The following is a 21,945-nucleotide window of genomic DNA, read 5'->3' as shown; positions in this document are numbered from 1 at the left end:
GTGACAAATCGTATGGACCGAACATCCATGGGGCTGGAAATCCTGGTAGGTGCGATAAACTCTGCAATGCATACAGATATTGGAGTGTAACCATAATTGATAGACCGTCCTCACAAAAAATATGATATGGATACTTCAAAATATACATACTGAATTGAGTGGACAGACATTAACATAGACCGTTCTCAGGACTGACCACACACCAAAAGCGGCAGTACTAATAAACAATATAGGGTTTACAAACACAAATCAAGTACTGAACAATAGTACTTACTACAGACAAGCAAAGTTGCACTAACTAAACTCTGCAGACTATTTTTTGCCACCGACCTACGAGATGAACCCCGCATAACTGACTAGGCCATGGACTTCGTGTGAGATGTCTACATGCACCATCACCATCTTGTCAACCTTGGAGAACCTAACAGAGTGGTCTTTCCACTCATAAACATGATGATGAAGACAGGCCACATCAGATTTGGTGGGAAGCTTTACAAGAACCACACCGTTCGTAATCGAAGGCACAACCAAGAAATTGTTCTGGTCAAGTACAACCTCGAGAACACGCCTGACAACAATGCTACAGGAAAACACTCGTTCAGGACACGTGGCGACAAGGACACAGCAGCTGGATAGTTCAGCAGTAGAACTCATCATCAGGTCTTCCAGTTCACACGACATGACTTTGAGAACTTCATCTCCACGCGGACCTGGTTCTAATTGAAACAGAAACCATATTTTATTACTACCTCCATTCAGAAATATAAGATGATTTTCGATATTATACTCCATATATGACTACATATACGCACAGAAATGAGTGAACAAAGACACTAGAACATGTCTTCAAAGGCATGAGAGCAGAGGGATTACATGCAATATCCATAACACAAGTTACTGAGGCAAATATACCCTCTTAAAAGGTAGCATTGATGTTCATAAAGTACTCCCTCCGTCCCAAAATTCTTGTCTTAGATTTGTCTAGATACGGATGTATCAAGTCACATTTTAGTATTACATACATCCGTATCTAGACAAATCTAAGACAAGAAATTTGGGACAGAGGGAGTAGTTGAAAGTAATCTATAAGAAATCAGTGTCAACCACTCGCATGTTTTGGTCAAAAGAGGAATTTAGAACCGTCATTTGGCACACAAAAATCACATGCAAGATCACCCAGAAAGTTGTACTACTAGTACTAGTACTGCGTGTTAGATGAAAAAACACGATCAAGATCGAGAAAAAGATCGTCAAGAAGAGATATTACCTGGACTTGCTTAATGAGGGATCCGGAGAGGGGGGCTTGGACAGGGCGATGGCTTTGAGCTTGTCTGCGGTAGTCTCGGCGGGGTGCTTGCGCTTCTTCGTACCATGAGCCTCGACGGTTTTGGCCGGAGCCATAGACATCACTTCGGCCGGTGCTCCAGCGTCCATCAAGAAACTGTCAAATAGAAATAAAAGAAAAGAAACCATAATCACAAACCCAAAAGAAGAAAAGAGAGGGAGTTATAGGATCAGTCTCGGGGTTGCAAGACCAGGCTTGGCCAGAATCAACACCATTGATGCGCTCACCTTTCCTTCTTTGGGAGAGAAGAACAATGGCAGAAGCAGGTCGGGGTTTTCTTGAAGAAATGAGGAAAAGATGAGGCAGAAGCGAGGGTTGGGTAGAGAGGAAGCTGAGAGAGAAGAGTGAAATGATGGTTGTTTTGTCCGTCCAACTTACTGCTGGAAAGGAGGGGTTTTGTGATTTGACGGCTCATTGGGCATTACTGCGGCGCTTCGATCGGGGTAGTCTACCGTCACTCTACTACGGAGTAATTTAGTGCATGGCTGGTGGACCCCAATGCTGGCTGTCCCACACGTCGGCGAAAGTGAGTAATTTAGTGCATGGCTGGAGGAGGATCCGCACGGTAGAGCGTGTCCACTGTTTTTCAGAAGAAAAAATGATTACAGCAAGCGTTTCCACTCTTACGACGGAGGAGTGCAAAACACGGCAGCCACATCAACATACACAGTGCTCCTACTAGGCATGTGCAGTGGTTCATACGTCAGTACTACACAATCTTGTTGCTAGTGTAGTAAGATATGACGATAACAAATGATGTTGTGCGCATGTCAACTACTCCTATATGTAACATAGTACCGCTTTTTCGACTGTCCGGTCGAGAATGGACGGTGAGATCAATGTTAACAGAACTAGGTCCACAGCGCATGGAGAGTACGGTGCTACAGTACTCCACGAAACATGAACCATATGAAGCACGGATAGTGTTAGGCAGGGTGTATGAAGGGTGCACGGGATGCGAGCAAAAGTTCCCTTCTCGGCCCACTTTTGGGTGTTTGGCAAAGTGCATGAAGGGTGCATGAGTGCACACTAGTAGGTTGACAAAAATACAAAATACACGAAGAGGAAACAACTATATTGATATGAGAATGCAACCAAACACACCCACACGCTTTGTGCTACAGTGAGTGATTTGCACCATCTGAGTTTGATCCAGCGGTCATGTTGCACCGAGACATGGACATGCCCATGCAGAGGGCGCCTAAACACCATTAAAGTCCCTCTACTTCTCGAGGCGCACAACGTTGGTGATGTAGGGTGCAACCGCCCGCAGAGCCCGCTCCCGGTCGACGGTAGCCAGCTCATCAAAGACGGCATCCAATGGCACGAATGGATTCCGGTGATGGGGCCGTGAAAGGATTCGCCCGGCAACGGCGACGGCAGCCCGCAACCCCTCCTTGTACAGCTCAGCCCCCACCATCGCGCGGAGACGGATCAACTCCTCGAAGATATAGGTGAAGAAGGAGACCAGGTCAGGAAGCCGTAGCTCGTTGAAGTCGACCGGGTGGTCGAACAGGTTTAGCCCGACGGCCAGCATTGTCGCGCTGGCACGACGGTAGGCATCGCGCAGCCGCAACATGTGCGTGGCAACTTGGTTCACCAAGTGGCTGAGGCGATCCTGGACCTCGTCACGATCGGCCCGCTCGCGCTCCAGCCGGCTCCCATGACGGCCTATCGTATCTCCCACTTTCTGCAGCAACGCCGCTGACGCCTTGAGCATCTTTGTGGTGGATGCCTGCCGCTTTTGAAGCTCCGTGAACTCCCGCACATAACGGAGGAGCATGACACTCCTCTCCTCCTTGAGCTCACGGAGCTCCACGTCCTTGGCCCTAAGCTCCGCATCCTTGGCATGGAGCTCCTGTGTCAGGAGCCTCACCTCGGACTCCGTGATCTGTTGTGCCGCCATGGCACCAGGTAGAAGCAATGGGAGAGGAAGCAAAGGGGGTGAAATGGCTGAAAGGCAATGCAATCTACGGGAAGGCGGAGGGAGCGGGGAATCTTTTGGTTTTCACCACGGTAAAACACCAGTCGACGACTTCTCACATCCGGGAGCAGTGGGTACATGCGGAGCCATCATGACTAATTGCTGTCGTGCCTGCTCCCGTCAATCAAAAAATTAAAAATCCTGCTGCACCTGCTTCCGTCAATCAAAAAATTAAAAATCCTGCCGCACCCAAACACCAGAGCAACGCCGCGATGGATATTTAAATTTACCTGCCGGCAAGTAGATAAAAAAAGGGGTGAAAAAACAAATGTGGTGGTGGCCTAGCTAATCGGTTGAACTAGCCCAACTAGCTAGCCACCGTGCTTCACTAATGTACTCGGTGGGAAAGGTGGTCTTTCGTGATTTGACGACTCGTTTACTTGCTTCGGTGCTACGACCGAGGAGGACCCAGAAAACGCGTGGTAGGGCGTCCCACACAGGAAGAATATATGCGTGCACCACCCGGGAGGACCCCGAAACCGCGCGGTAGGGTGTGCCACATCTCGGCACAGAGGAAAAATGTGCGTGTAAAAATATACTGTATCAGACGTAGTAGAGTACCTATGGTTCGACCTAGGGACCCAGCCAGTCAGTTGAAAACACCCCACTAGCCACACAGCTTCATCATGGAAACATGGCACGGAGGATAGATGTCGTTAGCTACGTCTCGACCAGCCACAACGTCTCTTGTTCTAGGCGATTCTTCTATTTTCCAAGTTTTTTTAGTTGTATTAACACCACGACAAGCTAGCGCCGCTCTTCGTGTGTGCCCGTGCAAAGGTTAGACGATGGAGAGAAGAGAGATTGAGATCGCAGACCTGGGACCCACCAGTAAGTGAGATAACGGTCATGCACGTGTTGACGAGGCACTCCCTCTACTCTACTCAACGCAAGTACTGTATAAAATCAAGTTATGGGACAAAGCCAACAACCGTTCGTTTTTCAGGCTATTGACTTACGCTTTGTAGTCTAGGTCTCGTCTTTCAGATTTGTTAGTTTTAGGTCCAAATTTGATTAATGACAAGTGGGACCCCGTGTGTTGTTCCGATATTTCAGTGTTGGATGGTTTTTTTTTGAACAAACACTTTGCGCGGTTAGACAAGTAACGGCACGAGTTACACGTTTTTTGCAAGTTTACGAACAAAAATGACAACGGCATAGAATATCACATCCACCCCGCGGCTTAGATACTATGGTGATACAAGTTTTTACACCGTTGGAAGTGAGATCGAATGGCTTGGGAGTAGTCTTTGTAATTATGCGCAATTTCCAAACTCCCCAAAGGTTTTTTTCAAATAAAACATTCAGGCCTCGTGTGTGCCGCTGCATCTTCGATCCAATGGCTCCCCAGTGCTCATATTAGGTGCTCCCCGTAGCTTAATTACCCGCTACGGTGATTGGAGTAGTTGTGGGCCGAATGCTACAAAAATATAATCTAAACCGACCGGAATAAATGCCTACACAAATTAATCCAAGGTTGGAGTGCCCCTCGCAATGTAAATAGCTCCGGCTTTGCGAGGGATGGAGAGGTAGTAGCTTCAACGTGTGGAAGATACGGTGTGAGAAAGCGAGGTCAATCAAGAGACATATAGATAGAGAGACAAAGTGAGTGTGGTCCGACATTCATTGAACAAATATATATGCTCTGGAGAGATATTGTCCGATTGAGCTTTTTGGCAAGGGTGAGGGCTGTAAGATAGAGCTTGAGAGATGATCCAGTCACAGACGTGTAGATATATTTTGTGCGTGGGAGGAAGCAAGGTCAACCGATCACATAGGGTCGCCGTGCGATCGAAAGAGTGAGACGGGTTGGAGAGAGTGACCTAGATAGACGATGTGCGTGAGAGAGTATACAATGTGAATAGGTCGAATTGGGCTCAACATGGTGATATATCGTTTTTTGTCCGAGAAAGAGCAAGGTCAATCGAGACATACGGAGAGAGAGAGAGAGAGAGAGAGATTGAGTGAGCGTGGCCCACCATGAGGTCGAAAGAGTGGTGGCGGCTTGGATGGACTGACCTAGATAGACAATCTGCGTGAGAGAGTATAGAGTGTGTCGATCGAGGCCCGAACAGGGAGATATATCATTTGTGTGTGAAAGAAAACGAGGTTAAACGAGACTCAGATAAAGAGAGCGAGATTGAGCGAGTGTGGCCCGCCGTGCGGAAGAAAGAGTGAGACAGTCTCGAGGGAGTGACCTAGATATACAACGTGCATGCGTGCGCATGCACGAGAGGTTGGGGGCTAGATAGGCAATGCATGTATTTAGCATGAGAGGGTGAGAGGGAGACGGGGGAGAGAGAGAGAGCTCGGCATGGGGTGCAATGGCGGGTGTGTGAGGTAAATACATTTGGTAACAGAGTGGAAAAAGGGGTTGTGTAGTTGAGAGACTTAGAGATCGAAACATGGAGAGAAAGAATGAACGTGTGTTGGAAACCGATAGCTTCCTAAGGTGGTTAGGAGAGGAAGATTGACCGATACAGGAAGTATGTAGCGTTTGTGCGGGGGGGGGGGGGGCTAAAAACAACATTTGAATGTACATAGTACGAGACTTAATATCGATGTTTCAATTCGGTGTACATTGTAAGATTTGAACCGAGGACCAGGCATACGGGTAATTATTTCGAATTCGTGCCATACTAAGTTTCGAAAAGTTGACATTGACTCAGTTTGTTGTGCTATTTTGTAGGTCATATGTTTGAATCCATCCAAAAGTTTTCTCACTACCATGGTGTTCATCATATACATATGAATTTGTATTAAAAAAGTAGCGTGGATACAGTGAAATGCGAAATCCACGTTAGAATTGGAGATCGCTACGTGACACACACTCTAATTCAAATAACTAACTACGTGACACACACTCTAATTCAAATAACTAATTATGTGACACACACTCTAATCCACGTTAGCGTGGGTACCGTTTCGATTTTTTTCAAATAACTCCTCATTAATTAATTTATAGTACTCCCTCTGTTCACTTTTATAAGACCTTGAAGACATTTCAGACAATGTGCAAAACAGTTCATTTTAAGTTGTCTGAAACGACTTACAAAAGTGAACGGATGGAGTATCTCGTTTCGAATGACTAATTATTGCAAGGAAAACACAGGCATGGTAATACATACAGATTCATTTGCAAATGAAAGAAGATTCTTTTGCATTCTCAAATGTAGGCGCACCAGGCAAACCAGGGTCGTGTCGGGGTGGACGCTGCTTCGGTGCCTTAAAGGCAACTGCCTTTGGGTCACTGACATGTGGGCCAGCCACCTGTTGGGCCCATATGTCATGGACACAAAGGCAGGTGCCTTAAGGCACTGAAGCATAGTCCTGTCGGGATGGTCGCGTGTGTCGGACGGATGCGTAGCACCCAGCCACCCACCCCCCCCCCCCCCAAAAAAGGACGATGACAATATAAGTTCACGCTTCCATGTTTCGGATTGAAATATCTGGCGGCCCCAATTCCAGCCTTGCAAAATCTCTCTTCACCGTCCCCTTCCGTGCCCAGATTGCTCAAATCCCTAATTCGTCGCCAACCCTCGAATCGCCCCTCGTCTTGTCTCTTTCCCCACCGTTCCCCACCTCTGTGCCGGATGACGACGACAAAGACGACGGTCGCGCTTCACCACCGCACCGGAGCTACCTCATCTATGCCCTCATCCACCGCACCGGGTGGTCCATCGACAACGTCGGCCACCGCAACCGACGTGCCTCATAGACACCGAGTTCCACCGCATCAGGTGCGCTTCACCGACGCTGTCTCCCAGCTCACCGGGGCTACTTCACCGAGCACATCGTCGCACCTCCGCCCCCCGAGGCCGTTGGGGCTTCACCAACGGTCTCGTCCACCGCATCGTAGCGCTCCACTGCCACTGAAGATCTGCATCCGTGCACGGCCAGCCAACGCCAGCGCATCACCCTCAACGGCTCTGAAGTGACCCGCACTCTAGCTAGGCGAGCATGCCCAAATGCCGGCCCGAACTAGGTATCCACACATCACTCCCTTGTGCACTGTTCCGACGATGTTTGGATATCCTTTCACTGCTCTCTTAGCTTACACGCCTATGCAACTCTGACCTTAACTCTTATTTCTTCTGGAGATATCATCTGAAACAAGCAAATCCATATTTTAGCGAAGCATGACGGCGCTACGGGATCTGGTACACATCCTGCACACCCGTATAACCTTGTAAGTATCTGTCCTCCGGTACAACATCAAGGTCGATTCCTCTTATTTGATCAACCATTCGCCGTGTCAAAAATGCAGAGGGGGATGCAAGGAGCACAAGGCCTGCACATCCAAGCAAGTGGTAACATGGACTTGTACATGGAACATCCCAAGCGCAAGCAGAGCTGCAGTGAGCCTGTACAACGAGCTAGCGTAAGTCCCTGCATTTCATTTAATTCGTACTGGCATTCGTGTATGATTTGTGTGCAGTGGCTGATCCACGAATTCAAGTTACCAGGGGCGAACATTTAACTTAAAAAATACGAAGGCACTTGCACTCCGGAAATCAACATAACTTGAGAAATGTGAAGCTACATGCACTTTGAAAACCAGCTAATGATCCAAAGTAGTTCAGATTATAAACACTAAATGATGCAAGCACCAAAAAACACAAAATGCAACATGGTGTACAAGGACTACAAACATGGTCTGTACCTGCTTGAATTATTCGTTCTCTGGCTGAAAATATCGAAGTGTAATTGCACGTATAACCAGTGCGCAAACTGCATATCAATATATCTATCCTGCACAAGTATGCCAATAGTTTCAAACAACAGATTAGAAAAGTATTTATGCTATGTTGTCATGATACGGGGACTTTCTGGTAGATGGCCTCGACGTTTCCTCAAGCTATGAAAATGCACTATAATTTGCTTGTCATCAATGCCTGCAAATCTCTGTCTCTCTCAACATAGTAGATCATCATTAGACACTAAATCCTTCAATGAGCTTGCAAAATGCTTGCATTAGATCCCTCATTAGACACTATATGTTCATCACCAGGAGCATGTAAAATGTTTGCATCAAATCCTTCATTAGCAGTCTGTTCATTAGACACTTCAGGCTCAAGAACAACATGAGCTTGTATGTTTGCACCGGAAACTTGATTAGATACATCAGATTCAGTCAGTTCAGTATTGATTGGGGGAGTTATAAAATAAGTAGAAATTGGTTTCATTTTCTCATAGATTCCCTACATACAAGCAGTTTTACAACACCGTCAGGTTTAACTATTGGCCAGAAATTGAAGAGTTGAATTAGATATAATCAGGGATGTGATGTACCTGCTCGTTGCGCATGCTACTCTTGCAAGCTGCGACTGTCCGTTTGCGCAAGCTCGATGCCATGCCCGTGCTGCCGCCGCTGCCTCCCACGCAGGCTACACCCAGGGTTGGATCTTCATCTTCTTGTCCTTCCGTTCGCTTGAAGCCCGGCGACCGCCCTCCAACGAGGGCGCGAGGAAGTGCTGTGTCGGTCTGTCCAGCGGCGGCTAGGTTAGGAGCGAACCAGACTGGAGGCTGGAGCGAATGAATTGGGATTTTTCCTGCTGTCGATCGATATGGGAGGCGCTCGTTTGGGCCGCGAGCCTGCTATAGGGCCTGCCTTGCACTTATGTTATTGGCCCATCCAAATTGAAACATTTTTCTTCATTTTTTACATTGCCTGCTCGTGCGTTGGGACGAACAAAACTAGCATGGGCCAACCTGGACGACTCAAACTAGGTGCACACTTTCCAGCCACCTGAGGCGGCCGCCCATACCAGCCCCTATGGTGGCGTCGCCCCTTTTTGCGTGTATGATTGGATAGTGAAAAATATTCCAGTGGCGCTTTTGATTTACCCACAGAATGGTTGAATTGCTTGTTTCTATGAACTGAGTTCGCCAATAATGTGAAGGATGCCAGTCTTTTCATCCTATTGTAGATTGCTTAGATCTCGATATGCCAAAAGTAATCGCATGAAATATACAGTAAAAGCCAGTGTGATGTGTTTGGCTACAACTAGTCTGACTACACGTCCTCATATAACATATCAAGGACGCACCATCTTACCAGATTAACCATTCGACTTACCCATGCAGTGTGGGAAGAAAGAAGTATTGGGACTGCGTATCCAAGCAATTGATGCCATGGACTCCTTCGTACAACCTTGTAAGCGAAAAAGAAGTTGCAGTGTGCCTGTACAAAGAACTAGCGTAAGTTCAGTTACCTGCTTCTCGGAATTTTAGTTAGCCACTTATTGCAAAATTGTTCAATTACGTTGCTTGGCTTAATTTAGTTTGCTACTGATTACATAATGGCACAGCCTGTTAATCATATTGTAGACTGCGCCTATCTATGTGTTTGATACTTACTGTTAAGAATTACCTGTTTGCCTTAACTTAAATATCTACTTGTTTGTTTAACTGCTTTGCTGCTGCAACAGCGGGTTACAATGATGTTAATAACTACTTTTCAGCATCCAATTGAAACTCTTTAATTCCTTGTTTGTTTAACTGGTTTGCTGTTATAACTCCCAGTTGAGATGTTTTGCTAACTTCAACTTTTCTGAATCCAATCGGAACTTTAATGGCAAAACAGGTTAGCCCAAGATCAAAGAGCGAGGTCCCCATGGACGTTGCATCATCCCACAGCAGTGGCACCGGCCCAATCGTGCATTATGAATTGCCAACTGCTGATGCTCTAGAGGCTAAACTAGTGGTAGAAAGAGATTCTGCTTCTGCACTTAGAGATGAAGTTGACATGTTGAGGAAGCAAACAGCACAATCACAAGCAGTACTCAAGACAACCATTAAATATTTGGTGGATTTCAAAACGAAGCAAGCTGAGACTGACCAGATTGTTAAGGTCCTGAAGGAAAAAAGGAAATTAAATTCCTACTTGGTAAATCATAGGTGAAATGTTCTTTCCATAGTTGAATAACCTTTGTGTTGTCTGTTCATGTAATCAATCAAACCATTTGTTTTAGAGATCATGTAATAATTGTTTTTTTGTTTTTTGTTTGTAATTTTATTTGAGCACAAGTCTGTATTAATTGATAAGACTCGGAGACATTTCATTTGGATTGCTGTGCCAGACCTACAAATATGCCAATCGGGCTGAATGTGCATTCAGCAATAGTAGTATAGATGGACCATAAGTGGCACGCATCGGAAAGGGCCAAGATGCTGGCTAAAAAAGGATGTTGTTGTAGCCAAAAAAAGTACAGCGGCCTGGCTTATGTATGTTAGTTGATATTATTGATCCATATACTCTATAAGTGTTTATATGTCTGTTAGTTCCGTACATTCTTGGTTGATTGACTCGGTATTTGAATCTTGATACATCGCTTGTGTACATATCTAAATGGGAGTACACATTATGCTGCGTGTGACATTTGAGTTGGACATGAAGTGTTCCAAATATTCGAATTCACCTTAAACTGGATTCTAGTTTCTGAATTTGAGTATCGGCATTTGTAAACCATATTCATATATGACAGTGGAATACATCTTTGTCGTCCTTTTGAAGATATATAAAAACACATAGAATGATTTATAAAGATTCATATAGGAATACAAAATGGATTCGAATTTAGTTGCCAGGGTAAACGTGGATGCTTATTGTCCCAAAATTCGAAAGAAACAGCAAAATGTCCACTCCCACATCGGCTGCCCGAAGCCAAGTGTTTGGGAGATGGAAATTACTGTCTACCCATTACACGGACAATCCATCGGCCCGATTTCCACTGCTCTAAATAGGGGTAGGTTAGTAACTTCAATTAGACGTGACACGACCGCCTCTGAGCCCATTCCGACACGGTGGGCGTCAAACATGGGCGGCAAAACTCATTTGATTCAAGCTCGTCCGAAAGACCTCTGTTTCTCCCTCCATTCCCCATTCATACACGGTGGGCGGCAAAACACCCTCTCCTCGTCCGAAATAGATGTAGGCTAATATTTTAAATAGGGGCAGATGTGTAACTTCCATCAGACGTGACACAACCGCCCTACCTGTCAGCCCCGTTCATACACCATGGGCGCCAACCGTGGGCGGCAAAACACCCTCTCCTCGCCCGAAATAGTTACCGGCAAATATTTGGGAGATGCGAGATTACCGTCCTATCCCCAACCGACGAGACGTCCAAATTTGAAACGGGGGATAAGTTCGTAACTTTCCCATATTTCAGACAGGCGCGTCCCAAAAACATGGTTCCCCGTACCTCTCCCTCCATTTTCCCATTCATACACCGTCCGCGCTAGAACACCCCATTCCCACACCAGCCTCCGTCCGCCACCCCATCCATCGCCGCCGTCCTCCACCACATCCATCGCCACCGTCCTCCACCATGCCGGAGCGCCTACCAAGACCGCGTCGTCCACTGCTAGAGATGGACGTTTCTCATCCACGGCGACGGACCAATAGCCTTGCATCGCGTCCTCTCGCTTCATCGGCGCCGTCGTCCTCTTTGCCGGGGCCGCTCACACGACCTTCTCTTCCACCGCAACGGGACTTATCCCCCGATGCACCCGTCTACCGTCGCAGATCTGCTTCAACGCCACCGACAGCCATCGCACCCCCGATGCCTACACGGCGCCGCAAGAGAGGTGGTACTTCATATCTCCTCAACTTTTTGATCTCAACCAGAAAATAGATCTTAACTTGGTTACTCTACTTTCTTTTCAGCTCTTAGAATTTAGTTCTTAGTTCGAAGCAAACAATGGATGCTAAATATCATTTCTCCGGTTTGCAGCTTCAAATCTGCCATGGCACAGCCATAATACGGTTTAATTGATCATGCTTAGGGTTTAATTGATCATGTTGGTTCCGTGGTGGTTTCTTTAATAGAAATCAGAGGGGAAACCCTCTTTTGCTAAAAAATATATGCTTAGAGTTTCCCCCTTTTATGATCACTATACGATCAGAATACATGCTTCGTGTCATAATAACACTGCTCCACCCATCAAGCTAAACAAGCTTAGTTGTTCAAATACGAATCTGATATTATTAAAACAGAGTTGTTTAATTGGTCAGCTAAATGTTCCTAAATTAGTTTCGAAAATGCATGTTCGCCGCTCGGGTGTGTATCTCTGTGTGTGGTCTGGTCAGCACGGTTGGGGAGGTGAACTTTGCATATGCAGGGGTTTATAGGGAGACACTCTCCGAGTTGAAACCGCAATGCATTCCATAGATAATCTGACTACTTTTTATGTTTTCATGAATCTCAGATTCTGAACAGCATCATAATGATTATGAGCTTGCGCGCATGAAAAGAATAAAGCAGAACAATGCCATGGCTGTCAAACTTGGCATTAAGGGACTGAAATCAAGTCTGGATGCAATGCAATGCAAACACTCTCCACCTACAGATTCATGCTCAGAATATGATCCTAACAGTGATTCTGAGCTAGAGGGAGACCTAAGTCAATGTAGCTCCCTAGTGGAGGAGTCAGAGGAAGATGCCCTATCTTATTCACCCATCAAGGTACTTGCTCTAACTTTCCAAGGTTACATTGCTCGCACATATCTTGCAACTGATGCTTTGCATTGCTTCTACTTTGTTGAACTGCCATTAGCTTAGTTTACACATCGTGTATGTGAATACGCCCTGCCTATCCATTTTCAGTACATATTCCATCTGTCATCATACCATATTTATCCATTCAAATGTTGTTCTTGTGTATCAGACGTTCAAAAGGAAGAGGGCGATTGCTGATCGTGGAGGAGCACAAGCAAAGTATTTGGAAAAGGTAGTGGCACCTGATAAATCAAATAGCCCATTAGGTGTAGTTGCAATATCACCTGACCCACAAAATACCCCAACTCTAGCAGACTCTAGCCCTACTACACTGGTCATTTCTGATGCCCCAACTCAGCAGACCCCAACTGCAGCAAACAGTATGATTATGCCAGTTGACATAGCACCAGCTGTACGACGCAAAACCCCCATTCCAGCAAAGAGTACACCAAATCCAGTTGCCAAATCCCTTTTCGAACCAGAGAGAGCCCCAATTGCAGCAAATAGGACCCCTGTTCCATTTCTTCCCAGTTTAGAAGACGAAGCTTATGTTGTTGTCAGGAACTTTGTGCGCATCTTTCCTTCATGGAAAGATTATACCGCAGACACAGAACAATTTCCAGTCTTCCTCCGCAACTTACGCGTAAGTAATGTACTAATGTTATTCATGGTCATTACTGCATATGTTTCTGCTGACAGAAGACACAAGATTTCATTCTTTTAAATAGGCGAGGCGCAAACTGGATTGTGATGACGAGCAAGGGTTGGTTGCGCTTTTCAAGCACTCGTTGATGAAGTATCGTTCCTACCTGAGGCAAGCGCACTTCGATGGCAAGCCTCTGAACGAAATTTCTGTAAAGTCTCCGGTGCTACATTTATCCGACGGTGACTGGAATAATCTTGTTACACATTGGTCTCGGCTGCAGCGTAAGGTACTGTCTATGATATCACATCACAATTTGAACTACATTTCTGCATTTGCCTTAATGTCTCACTTGTACGAAAACTGTTAGCAGAAGAACATTCGTTCTCAAGGGACCACAGAATCTCGCAACTATACTGCACACTGCATTGCTCTTGTGAGTACCTCTTGCCCTGTATGACCATACTTACTTTCATAGCTGTTTGATTATGTAGCATCACTGCACATGTTAGCCTCGTAATCGTCCATTTGGTGGACATTATAAGATCCGTATGGACTCTTACATAAATTTAGAATCAACCCAATGCTTTTGAAGAGGTTTAGCTCTGCAGTCCTCTTGTAAGGACTGAACGTGGTCTATCACTGTACTTACATTAACAGCTACTCCCTCCGTCCCATAATATAAGAACGTTTTGTACAGTACACCAGTGTTCAAAACACTCTTGTATTATGGGAAGAGGGATTGGTTCATTTTGTAGCATTCTGCATCTTATCTCCCTCGCCCACCATTTACTAAAAAAGATCAGATCTATATTTAATCTTACCAACAAGTAGAATACACAGACAATGCCAGTGCAGAAGTGTAGCCCATTGCTCTTGTCAGTACATTTTGTCCTGTAACGCTTGTACTTCCAGGGATTGGTAGTTGATTATGTAGCATCAATCTGCATCTTATCTTCATTATCCTCTATCCCTTCCAGTATTATCATATCTATAATTACTCTCTACAAAATGTAGAGTACAGGCAATGCTTATGAAGAAGATTCTGTGCTGAAATTCTTGAGTTATCCTTCCCTTGCCATGGAGAAGGGCATTATAAAGCCGGTGTTAACTGTTAATGTAAGTCAGTCCTTCTAAAGCCTTTATCCTCAACTGCTGTTTAATTTGCTCATACTCCCTATCGTTTACTGCTGTTTAGTTTGCTGTTTCTACCAAAATGCATGTTCGTAAGAACCGTAAGTTCTAAGTTTTACTTGTAAAACCAAATTCCTTATTCATACCATGCACATTACTTAATACTCCCTATATGTATGCTTGTTTTTGTGGATCTATAATCCAGTGTGTGGTGAAGCAGCCCACGTTTGCACCTTGTCATCTCCTGTTTTATCTTACTGATGTGGCTGATGATATGAACAACATGCCATGCACATTATCCAAAATAGATACAATGATTTTCTTTGCCCTTCATCTATGCTTGTTATGTTGACATGGTAATCCAGTAGTGTGGTGAAGCTCCCCGCATTATGAACAATGCCAAATTATGCTATTGATATTTTGAACATACTCTTTATTTTCTAATTTGAAATTGGATAGAATTGACAGAACAGTTATCATCTTTGTTTATACACGTGCAAAACCTGTCATCTCTCTGCTTTGTTTCAGGGTGATATGCCTGATGGCATGCACAAGTCTGCTGAAGGCTGTGAGACAAACCCAACATATATTGCAGCAAAGAAGGCAAAACATCTTGAAGATAGCGAGACAACCCCAAAGTCTTGTCTTGATGCAGTGTTCAAGTTACTTGAGACTAACAGTCAGACAAGCTCACAGAATTCGTTGTCTGAATCAGTTCGACTTCTTCAGTCCCAAGTTCTAGCAGAAAGGCATTCTGCAACTCAACTTCGACTTGAAGTCCTATCTCTAAGAAAGATTGCGGAGAACACCAATGAGAACCTCATCGCTAAACAGCTACACCTGGAAGCTATGACCGACATGCTAGGCCGGTCTCACAGCCTTGCTCAGCAGCTTGCGCAGCAGTTCCCCCGCAAGGCTAACCTTTCTTGAACTGTCTTGGAAGTGGTCTCGGTTCAGTATTATTTTGTTACGCTGCAATGGTGCCCAGTTTTTGTAATCTGCTTCTTCGTTGCGCTTTATGATCACTGGTGGCGAACTTTGATGCCCAGTGGATGTAATATACCTTAAATCCTTTATTGTGTAGTGTAGGTTTATTCTTAGTTACTATGCCGTAATTTCTTTATTGTATAGAGTAGGTTTGTTCTTAATTCCTACTAGTTACGCAGCAGCCCGAAATGAACCCCGGCCCATGATTGTGCGAATCAAATCACGGGCTTTTAACAGGCCAAAATTGTCTGGGTCCTTGTTTGGCCCAATCAGATATCGGCTGCGAGCAGGCCGGATGCAAACCGGGCCGTAGTTAGGCCCAACTATATGACGGGCTTTTAACAGGCCGAAATTAATATAGGGCCGAAATGTTAAACGGGCCCTTAACAGGCCAAAACTAATATCAGGCTGAATTACTAAGTGGGCCTTTAGCAAGGGCCCAAAAGCATAGTGTCCAGTTGACGGGCCGAATCTGATATGGGCCATAATTGAGCCCAAAGCCTCTTAAAGGGTCGGACTTGATCTGGGCCGTAATTTGGCCTAGAACGTGGTAGGCTTTTAACGGGCCGGATCTCATATGGGCCACTATTAGGCCCGGAGCGTGGCAGGCCATTAATGGACCGGATCAAATATGGGCCGGCATTTGGCCCAAAACATGGCAGCCAGTTAATGGGCTGGCCTACTAGGGTCCTCAAAATCTTGTGGGCCTACAGCTAGGCCGGCCCATTAATGTCGGTGAAATCTCGTGGCCTTTAGCTGGGCCGGCCCATTATGACCCGCAAGAATCTTGTGGGCCTTTACCTGGGCCGGCCCATTATGGCACAAAAAAATCTTGTGGGCCTTTACCTGGGCTGGCCCATTATGGCCCACAAAATCTTGTGGGCCTTTAGCTGGGCCAGCCCATTATGGTCCGCAAAATCTCGTGGGCCTTTAGCTAGGCCGGCCCATTATGGTCCGCAAAATCTTGTGGGCCTCTAGTTGGGCTGGCCCATTTAAACTTGTTGGGTCGTGCCACGTGTCGACGTATCATAGGCGCCTTCTGTCTAGTGAGTGGATGACATCTGTCCCGACGATGAGCCGACACGTGTTTCCTCTAGCCAATGATGATTTTATACGTGGAAAATCCCCATTGGTCGGGGTTGTTAACGGGTTATCAGATCCAAAACCCGACCCAATAGCTTAACGGCGTTCCATTATGGTGGATGCCACATGTCGGTCACCCTTGACGAAAGCACTTCTGTGACGCGTGATTTATCGTCATGGAAGTGGACACTTCCGTGATGATAATTTTGGTAATGTCATGGAACACTTCTACGACAGCACAGGTATGACTATCTTGATTCTGTCATGGATGTACATGCATGACAAAAAAAGCAACCTACTGTGACAAACACGTATCATCACGGAAGTGTATTTTTTTGTAGTGAGCAAACCTACTTCAGGCAGCAATCAATGATGCTTTTCAACAAGGTTTGATTGAACTTCCTTACCCCTGCCCTGGACAAACCGATTACCCCGTGATCCAATATGCAGATGACACGATACTAGTCTTTACCAGCATGTGCCAGACAAGCAATGATCATCAAGAACATCCTTTCAGACTATGCTTCCTCGATTGGACTACATATCAATTTTCACAAATCTACCATAATTACAATCAATGTCAGTGATCAGGACTACTCCACTATAGCAGATATCTTTGGATGCACTATTGGCACCATGCCATTCACCTATATGGGATTGCCTCTAGGGACATCCAGGCCAACAATACAGGAATTCATGCCACTTGTCTGCAGAACGGGGAGACGTCTAGCATCCACTCTTTCCATGATGTCGTATGGGGGTAAATTCTACGGTCACTTCCCTTCTCATCTTTGCTCTATGTACTCTGAAGTTCCCGACAAAACTCATTGAGATGCTAGATAAAATAAGGAGGAGATGACTTTGGACGAAAAAGGCAGAGCAAGGTGACAAAAGCAATTCCCTGACAGCCTGGGATATGGTCTGTAAACCAAAAAAGCATGGGGGACTTGGCGTCATAAATTGGAAGGTTCAAAATGACGCATTGCAGATGAATTTCCTCCACAAATTCTACAACAAACATGATACACCCTGGGTACAAATGATTTGGGAGACCTACTATAGAGACAAAATTATGTATGCCACTAAAGCGGTTGGGTCCTTTTGGTGGTGGGACATACTCAAGTTAACACTGTTGTTCAGAGGGGTTTTCACAAATTAGTGTGGTGTGTGGCACGACTGCCCTGTTCTGGAAATATTTATGGCAGGATGATATACTGGAAGTGACTCACCCGAGGGCCTGCTCTTTTGCACTCAATGAAGACATACCAATAAGAAACTTCCTCCAAGCCTCGCCACTACCTGAAATGCTCCACCTCCCACTTTCACCCGAAGCCCATGACAATAATAATAACAATGCATGCACAACTCCTAGCTGCAAACTCTGATGTTTGGCACTATACTTGGGGGAAAGCTGAATATAGGTCGGCTGATTACTACAAGTTTTGCTTCAAGGACATGCAGGCCCACCAAACTTTACAGTATCTTTGGAAATCGAAATGTGTGATGAAGATTAAGTTCTTTGGCTGGCTACTATTGCATGACAGACTCAATACACGGAACATGTTGGTCCGAAGACATTACCAAATCAGTGATGATCATAACTGTCTGCTCTGTGGTCTACCCATCGAAGAAACGTTGGACCACATGATCTTCATGTGTGCTTTTAGCCAACAATGTTGGGACAGACTACACATATACTAACCACCTTTCACCTGCCAGCTGCAGCTACTGCATGATGCCAAACAAACTTGGAATAACCCCCTCTTCTTTGAGACATTCTTAATAGCATCATGGAGCATATGGAAAGAAAGGAACAACAAACACTTTAGGGGGTGCTACCTAGCATTGACACATGGCTTAGGAGGTTTAAGGAAGATTTCAGCCTACTCCAACATAGGGTCAAAGAGGACCATAGGCCATTGATCTACACATTTGTTAATTCCATCTAGACCCTAGCTGTCGGGACCCCGATCCTAAGTCACACCGATCTAGCATGTAACACTTCATATCACTTTGCGGCCTCACGCACGGTATTCCCACGGGTGCCACCTTACCTGGCCCGGGACCGTTTGCACCTTTTGGCTCACGTATATGATAGTGTCACTAGCATCCATCTGACAGAGAACCTAGGCCGACATGACTAGTCGTGAACCCAAAGTAGCACTAACTTACAGGGACAGGCATACATGAATCAACCTCGAGCATGTCGGTCAACAGCGTATGAATCCGGGCTGTAGCACTGGGCTAACAGGACTCTGGGAACCCGGGCTGTAGCAGGCTAGGCAGGACCCCGGATGTCACCGCGTGACATTTCCCCGAAGGGACAGACACAGGAACGAAGTGAATCACATGCCGGCCAGTCAAGTGTTTCGGAGCAGTAGTGCTGGGCTAGCAGGACTCCGGTGAACCGGGCTGTAGCGGACTACTATGGCACATGGAAGCACAAGACTACATTTCCCCATAAGAGAGGCTACCAGAGGTAAACAACTAGGTTGTCGGATCCCACACATAGCAATACACATTACACATACGCATGACATGCAGGTATGTGCGGTACAACATGGCATCCCAACATAACTCAAACTCATATAGATAAAGGCCCAGAAGAGCCACATAGTATTCAATACAAACAGGGGTCTCATCACCCATCATTCAGAGCATACAAGCAATGGAAGCATTACATGTCTGAGTACAGACAACTACAAAAGGAAAAGACTAAGAAGCCTGACTAAACACGACCCTCCCAAGGGTACTAGATCATAGCTGGGATACAAGCTACTCGTCGAAGTCACTAGCGTAACCAACTGCAAAACATAAATAAGCAAACATGAGTACAAAGGTATTCAGCAAGTCTTACATCAGAACTATCTACATATGCAACATTATCAACAAAGGGGGTGGTGGAGTTAACAACAGCAAGCCAGCTTTGACTCAGTGGCTAGCCTATACTACGAGTATCACAAACCTCTTTGAGGTGAGAAGACGCACATGAGTCCACATATTCACCATATCAATACTCCACTATGGATCCGTTCCCGTCTCCTTACGAGAAGGCCATTCATAGCACTCACGCTTATCTTGCGGATTTTAGAGTATCCACTTCAAATTGTCTATGTACTACATAAGTCCTCCAAGTTTCCATATCCGAGGAAAACGGCTATTTGAATAGATAATGTTGACCCTGCAGGGGTGTACTTCGTCACACACGCTCCCGCCACTTATAGCCCTGTACACGTCATGTACCTCGGCAACCTTCAAGCGGAAGCCGGGCGAGGGTGTCGGCCACGACCTGACTAACCACACAAGTCTCTCATCCAGGTTTATCGCCTATTCGGGTTCCATCCGCAAGGAGATCCGGCCGGGGTGTCGCTCACGGCCCCAAACGATGTGTGCAGGGTTCCCAAGCCCACCATATGGGTGCCACTTGCTACACCGTGCCACGGTGCCTAGTCTGTCCCAAGCCCGTCCCGTCGGACACCACCTGGTAGACAAGTAGCACTACCTACAAACACCAGAAACTAGTTGCAACTCCTGGACAGAAATCAAGTGGATTAATAAGCCGAGAGGGGCCGGATAACCGGAACCCAATGTGTGGTAGTAACTGGACTTGCATAACATACACAGAACTCGGTGCTTAAGGACGGTTCCAATGAGACAACCCACCATGTACTCCTACATGGCCTCTCATCGCTACCTTTACCAAAACGTGTTCACACACTTAGCCTTTATCGGTAGGACATGTTCACCACTCCGATTCATTCCCGATGAATCAGACCTGACACAACTCTAAGCATAGCTGGCATAAAGAAAACAAGCATGGATGAGCAGGCACATCAAGGCTCAAGCAACTCCTACTCATGCTAGTGGGTTTCAACTATTTACTGTGGCAATGACAGGTCATGCAAAGGAATGGGTTCAGCTACCGCAGCAGAAAGTAGCAGTTTGAATCGTCGTTGTCCTAATGCAGTAAAAGGAGCAGGAGCGAGAGAGTGGGATTTATTGAGATGCTCAAGGGGGGTTGCTTGCCTGATAGATCCACAAAGAAGCACTGCTCCTCAGACAGGTACTCGGGACACCTTCCGGAGTAGGACCTATCGAGAGGGGACGGTGCCGGCAATCAATAAACAACCATATGCAACAATATGATGCATGAAGATGACATTTCAAAGATGCTATGATTTGCCCTAATGCATCTAGCATCAATTTGGTTGAAGTCCATATGAACCAAAGGTTCATATGCAAACCCCAAATTAAATATATAACATGCCATTATTTCGTTTTCACTTATACAGCAAGTATAAGTTGGTTTTTCATGCATGAAACTGGCATAAATGGATTCCTTGCATTTTTCTGATGATTTTTCATACATAAATTATTTCATTCTGAGCTACGGTTGAATTATTATGATTTTTTGAAGTTTAGGCAATATTCTGGAATTTCCTGAGTTAAAATAATTCCAGAAATCAATTATTGCGTCAGCTCTACGTCAGCATGACGTAAGCGGGTCAACGGGGCTGACCACGTCAAACCTGACCCGTGGGCCCCACATGTCATTAGCTCAGTTAGGTAACATGTTTTAGAATAAACCTAATCTAACGATTAATAGGGTCGGGCCCACTGTCAGTGACTAAGAGGTTAACTAAGCAGTGATTAGGCCCTAATCTAACCACTGCCATGTCAGCATCACCGGATCAAGTCGCCGGCGACCTTACAGGACGGCAGAGGCTTGTCGGAAACTCTATTCCGACGACCATTTGCGCGGCGGTGGGCATCTACGCGTTGCGGGCGCTCGGCCACATCCATCTACGCAAGCGGGAGGGAATGAGGTGGTCGGAAACAGCAATGACGACGAGTGAGGCGGCGGCCGGAGCACGGCTATGCGCGGGCGCGGGCTACGCTTGGCTAGCAAGCTTGCTGAGAGGATGGGCGGGCTCCTGGAGCTGCGTTGAGCTCAGTGGTGTGCTTGGCTTCGAGCAATAATGGCTCTAGCCACGACGGCGATGAGGCACGGCGGCGGCGAGCTTCGGCTGCGGTGGCCAGGGGGGCTAGAGGAGGGATTCGACGGCAGGGAGAGAGGGGTTGGGAGCAGGAGCTCACAGGGAGGCGGCGGAGTAGGTCAGTGGGCTCGGGGACGTCCTTGCCGGTGCGAATCGACGGCGAGGGGCTCGGGTGCCTGATGTTGAAGATGACCGCGATGACGATTAAGCAGGGCCTCCTGCGAGGCGTGAGTCGGTGGAGGGGATGTGGGCGGTGTTGCGGTTCTTCC

Source organism: Triticum aestivum, chromosome 1A (genome assembly GCF_018294505.1).
Source record: "Triticum aestivum cultivar Chinese Spring chromosome 1A, IWGSC CS RefSeq v2.1, whole genome shotgun sequence".
Lineage (NCBI taxonomy): Eukaryota > Viridiplantae > Streptophyta > Magnoliopsida > Poales > Poaceae > Triticum > Triticum aestivum.
The sequence above is the reverse complement of the archived record's forward strand: the minus strand, read 5'-3'. Positions refer to the sequence as shown.